Source organism: Pelophylax lessonae (assembly GCF_965119305.1).
Source record: "Pelophylax lessonae genome assembly, chromosome: 1".
Classification (NCBI taxonomy): Eukaryota; Metazoa; Chordata; class Amphibia; order Anura; family Ranidae; genus Pelophylax; species Pelophylax lessonae.
In genome coordinates this window covers 638,850,532-638,856,531 of record NC_138768.1, presented here as the reverse complement: position 1 = coordinate 638,856,531, position 6,000 = coordinate 638,850,532, and positions in this window count along the sequence as shown.

Below are 6,000 nucleotides of genomic sequence, written 5' to 3'. Positions count from 1 at the left end.
TCTAAATGCAACAGTTTTTTTTATCTTAATGCATTTTCTGCACCAAGGTAAAATCAACACTACCTGTTGTAGCCTCCCATCTCTAAACAAATAATCTGAGTTCTATCACCACTCCAGCACTGCTCAGGCTGCAGTACCACTTCCTACACTTCTTGGTTTCACAGGAGACACTGAAAGCAACAGTAATGGGCTCTTGCTGCTCTCAGTGAAACTTCTGAGTGGAGGGAACAGGGGTGTGGCTTACTGGTGCTGTGTGTGTTCATGGATACACACATCCCTACTCTGGAGTGCACGGATGCCCCCATAGCACACAGCTTGCACCCGGAGGAATGAGGAGCTGACAGCACCAGCAAGAGACTGCCAAAGAAGAGTTGAATCTGTGCAATATCTTTGCACACAGCAGGTAAGCATAACCCTTTTTTTTTATTTTTGTAAAAAAAAAAAAGAGCTTTTAATATCACTTTTGGTAAGAAAAACCAACTGTAAATCCTTAGTATCTAAGAAAAAAGAAAAAATAAGTAAAGTAAACATATGGACACCACACCTTTGAACCTGGACATACCACATCCTCACACTCCCATTCACCAAAACACACCATCTCTTTTGCATCTTTTTGGCCTAAGCACACTTGTACCTACACCCCATATTTCATCCATGTTTACTAAGACACTTGCTCACATCCCCTTTAAAGCTAAACAAACCCAGCTACACACATCATAGGATATAAAAAATGTGCATTTTGTGAATCAACATTTAAAATTAAAGCATCCCTGAGGCTCCATGCACAATAGTATTTTTGATAAGCTCAAAAAAGCTAGAAAAAAATGCTGGATGAAAAATGCTGACAATTGCATTTTTTTTTACCAGTTTCTAATAGCATTTTAGTAGCTTTTAGAAGCATTTGGGAGCTTTTAGGAGCATTTAGGAGAAATTAGAAGCATTAGAATTTTATTAGCGCTTTTTTGCAGTACATAAAGGGAAAAGGAGTGTTTAGGAGCATTCAGCCAGAAAAACGCTCCTAAAAACTTTGCAAAAACAAATTTTTTCTGCTCCTAGATGCTAAAGCTCAAAAAATGCTAATAGCCTAAAGCAGTGTGGACACATAGGATAAAGGCCCGTACACACGTACCGATTGTCAGCCGAAAATGTTCGGCCGCCGAACGATCGGCCGATTTTCAGCTTGTTAGTATGATGCTTCCGACAGCCGACAGCGCACTTTCGGCCAAACAGAATCTGTCGTGCAAGCAATAAAATTTTTGTATGCCTACACCAGAATGGCCGATTGTTCGCCAGTCAGTACAGAATTCGGCCGAGAGACAGTAGATTTGCAAGACTGGGCATGCTCAGAAAAGAAAAAACACAGGGAAAGTTAACCATCACATGACTTCACTTCTGCAGTCGGCGGACAAAATTCGTGTGCAGTCTTTTGCACTTTTCAGCGGACAGGACAGCCCGGGGACAAAAGACGGCCGATCGTTCGGCCGACGATCGGTACGTGTGTACGGGGCTTATCACTATTTAGCTTCTAGGAGCAGAAAAAAAATGTTAATAATAGCTTCTAGGAGCTTAAAAAAACTCTAGTGTGCATGGAGCCTTAAGTACAAAAAAACTTCCTTGACCAAGTCTGAGCTGTAGATGCCTGCATATCAGTTAAATGTTGCATTTAGGAAGTTTTTCCTACTTCAATTATTCCTTAAATGTATTATCTTGAATAACCTTTGAATATCCTTTAAAACAGTGTTCCTCAACTCCGGTCCTTGGGGCCCACTAACAGGCCAGATTTTTAAGCATTACCTTGGGGAGATGCAGACTAGAATACTGCAATCACTGAGCAGCAAATGAGATCACCTGTGATGTAATTTAGTTATCTTGCAAACCTGGCCTGTTAGTGGGCCCCGAGGACCGGAGTTGAGGACCACTGCTTTAAAAACACAGCAAAACAATACTCCAACTTACAAAGCAAAAATGTTTTATAAAAAATGCTATATTTATTATTTACTTTCTATAGCTCCTTGTCTAGAAGTAAGACCCCGTTCAAACTGGGGCGACCCCGTTCACACTGGGGCGACCTGTCAGGCGACCTGGTCGCCTGACAGGTCGCCTGGCATAGAGAAGCTGTGGACCCGTTCTAATAGGAGCGACACAAGTCGCTCCGACTTAGAAAAAGGGTCCGGAGCTTCTTTGGGGCGACCCGGAGCGACCTGCATTGACTTCAATGTTATGAAGTCCGTGCCGGCCGCTCCGAGATCGCCGTGCGAGCAGCGCGCCGTGACCTGTGAGGTCGCCCCGGGAAGTCGGATCGCCCTAGTGTGAATGGGGCCTAACAGCTCAACACCCATAATAAAGCACAAAATAGCAATATTACTAATAACATATTTCACCACGATGTACTGTATCAAGAAAAAGCTTGACGAAGCATATGAAATCAAGGCCACTTAATTGTTTCTAACAATATGCCCCAAGTTGCCTCAGGTGTCACTTAGACACAGTCCCCAGATTCAAGTCCCAGGTTCAGACTCACTGGTTTGTATATGTCAAAACATCTAACAATATTATTATTATTATACAGGATTTATATAGCGCCAACAGTTTGCGCAGCGCTTTACAATGTGAAGGAAGACAATACAGTTACAATACAGTTCAAAACAGGAGGAACTAGAGGGCCCTGCTCGTCAGAGCTTACAATCTACAATATATTTTATTATAATACCATATTTACAAATATATTAAATACATAAGCTTTATAAGACATTTTATTGAGGGGAATTCATGCCATCAAAAAAAGGTGCATTACTATATAGCATATACAACAGCCCACCCATTTTCAGTGATGGCAAAGTACCCTAGGTCTCCAACCACCAGCCACCTAGATCAGGTGTCTGACCACACTTCCATTCTTCCTACTCTTCCCAGTCTAGCACTCCACTACTTTCGTTCCTTCCTTCCTACCTATCCTGGTCTCATGCCCCTGTACTCTTTAGAGGAAAGTTTTGCAAGTTACATTTTTTGCTAATTATTTTCATTGCTTTCTTCTATATTGGGCTTCTTGTGTGTTGTTGTAAAACTTTGAGGGTGTTGCTAAGCTTTACACACAGTATTGTCTGACCAGTCCAAATATTGCTGATAGGGCTTTATATCAGAAGACTTTTGTAACGATGCTCTGTAAGGGGTTGGTGAGAATTAAGATATTCCATACTTTAGAACAATATGTTGCCTTGTTCATTCCTCTATTGCCTAAATAATCCCCTGCATGGAGCCTATATGACTTTTTATAACATCTTGCTGTGCTGTCTAACGTAAAACCAAAAAATAGAACTGAAATAAAAATAAGCTGCATTTAGTATTAATCACCCACTTAATTATAGTGCATGCCTAGGATTTAAATAGAGTACGGATTAAAAATTGTTATATAACAATGCAAATATGTGGGTGTGTTTATTCGTTCGTTCAAGGCATTGTAGGACAGAGCAGTCATATTGTTTGGGATACTGTACATCAACCGAGTTCTAATATGTTTTTGACAGTTCCCAACTACTGGGAAACATAAGCCGGTCAGGTTTTACTGACTTTTTTTGAATCCCCGTTGCTTTAGATTCAACGTTCTGCAGCAACAACAGTTTAACAAAGTTCATCCTGTTTTCTATGTAAAGACTATAGTTTCAGCATAAACAGTACAATTAAAAATGTCAGTGTTTTTCTTCTTTGCTGATTTCTCAAATATATTTTCTAGTTGATACAAGGGATTAGTGAACCATTGTTGGAGGACACGTTGCTTATCTAGATTAAGAACCCTATTGCTGTATTGAAGTTATATATATTTTTTTTCTTATCCAACAGTTTGCTCTATTTTCAGTTCCTGGAGACTTACGGCAGGTTCCTCCAGGCTTTCTCACAGGTTTCTTTCATCCTGCCTGTGCCTGCTTATTCTTTCCCACAGCCACTCAAATGGAGTTGAGTCATGATTAGGGTTGAGCGGACACCTAGATGTCCGTGTTCGACGGGTTCGGCCGAACTTTAAAAAAAAGTCCGGGTCCGTGTCCCGGACTTTTACCGAACTTTTCCCGGACACCGAACCCCATTGAAGTCAATGGGGACCCGAACTTTAAGGCACTAAAATGGCTCTAAAACACCAAAGGAAAGGGCTAGAGTGCTGCAAATGGCAGCAAAACGTAATTAAGAGCATGGCAAGTGCTCTGCAAACAAATGTGGATAGGGAAATAACTTAAAACAACAAAAAAAAACAGAAAAATAAAACAATGTTCTTCTTCATCTCTGAAGGACGAGGCCCATATGGAGTAGGAGGGAGGTTGAGGTGGTGGTGGATGTGGCGGTGACATAGGCGTGCGCACAGGGTGTGCTGGGTGTGCCTGGGCACACCCTAATCACCTAGGGCACATAGCATTGCCAGTGAGGAGATGGGAAAGATCTCCCTGGGACCTGCTCTGCTCTATTTCTCCTTGCCTACAGGTACATGGCCCCGATACATTACTCTCCCTGCTGGCAAACACATGCATGTGTATTTCAACTTTGGGGTGCACACCTTAATGCAATAGGCTGCGCACACCTATGGGCGGTGTAGGTGGAAGCGGCGGTGGAGGAGGACCAGGGCCGGATTAACAGCATCATGGGCTTGGTGCTGAGGATTTTGAAGGGCCTTAAGGGCCGTGCCTTGCCATGCACCCAGAGGAGGAAGGGTGCAGCCATGCATGCCTAATTCAACATGGGATGCTGTCTCTGAAGCCCATAAACACATCCATGCATCGCCAACTGTCCCTCCTTGTCCGGCCTTCACGCTGTGTGGGGAGGTTCTGAGGGTGCTGCCTGGGGAAGCGAGCATAGAAGCCAGACTTCTGTGTTTACAAGTGACAGAAGAGCGGTAACAGTGAATATGGCCAACCCGGGGCCTATATAAAAGGTAGGGGCCTGGAGCTGCAGCTCCAATAGCCCCTACATTAATCTGGCCCTGAGGAGGAGGACGAGGTAGCCAACACTGCTTCTTTTCAAAAATTTTAAATGAGGGTACACCCCAAAAGAGTGAGAAAGAGCAAAAATGGAACAATGGGTGGGTAAGGTCGGTATCCATTGCTATTCTGCATAAGGTACGGAAAAGTCCCGTGGGATCCATGCCTGGTTCATTTTAATGAACGTGAGCTTGTCCACATTGTCTCTGGACAGGCGGCTGCGCTTGTCTGTTATAACGCCCCCAGCCGTGCTAAATACCCGTTCAGATAATACACTGGCTGCAGGGCACGCCAGCACCTCCAAGGCGTAAAGGGCAAGCTCAGGCCATGTGCCCAATTTGGAGACCCAGAAGTTGAAGGGGGCAGACCCGTCATTCACTACATGTAGGCGTGTGCACACATACTGCTCCACCATGTTGGTAAAATGCTGCCTCCTGCTAAGACGTTCCATCTGAGCTGCTGGTGCTGCTGTTTGTTGTGGCGTGCTGACAAAGCTTTTCCACATTTCGGCCATGCTAACCCTGCCTTCTGAGGTGCTGGCGGTGCCCTGGTTGCGTTGGCGACCTCCTCCTCCTCCTCCTCTGCCTTGTGCTTCCACTGTGGCCCCGCTGTCAGATGGGAATGCCAGCAGCATGGCGTCTACCAGCGTGCGCTTGTACTCGCGCATCTTGCGATCGCGCTCCAGTGAGTGAATTAAGGACGGTACGTTGTCCTTGTAACGGGGATCCAGCAGCGTGGCCACCCAGTAATCAGCACAAGTTAGAATGTGGGCAACTCGGCGGTCGTTGTGGAGACACTGCAGCATGTAATCGCTCATGTGTGCCAGGCTGCCCAGAGGCAACGAAAGGCTGTCCTCTGTGGGAGGTGTATCGTCCGTGTCCTCTGTATCCCCCCAGCCACGCACCAGTGATGGCCATGAGCTGGCCTGGGTGCCACCCTGCTGTGAACATGGTTCCATCTCCTCCTCCAGCTCCTCCTCCTCCTCATCCTCCTCATCCTCCAGAACTGTGCCCCTGCTGGACAATTGCGTCCCTGGCGT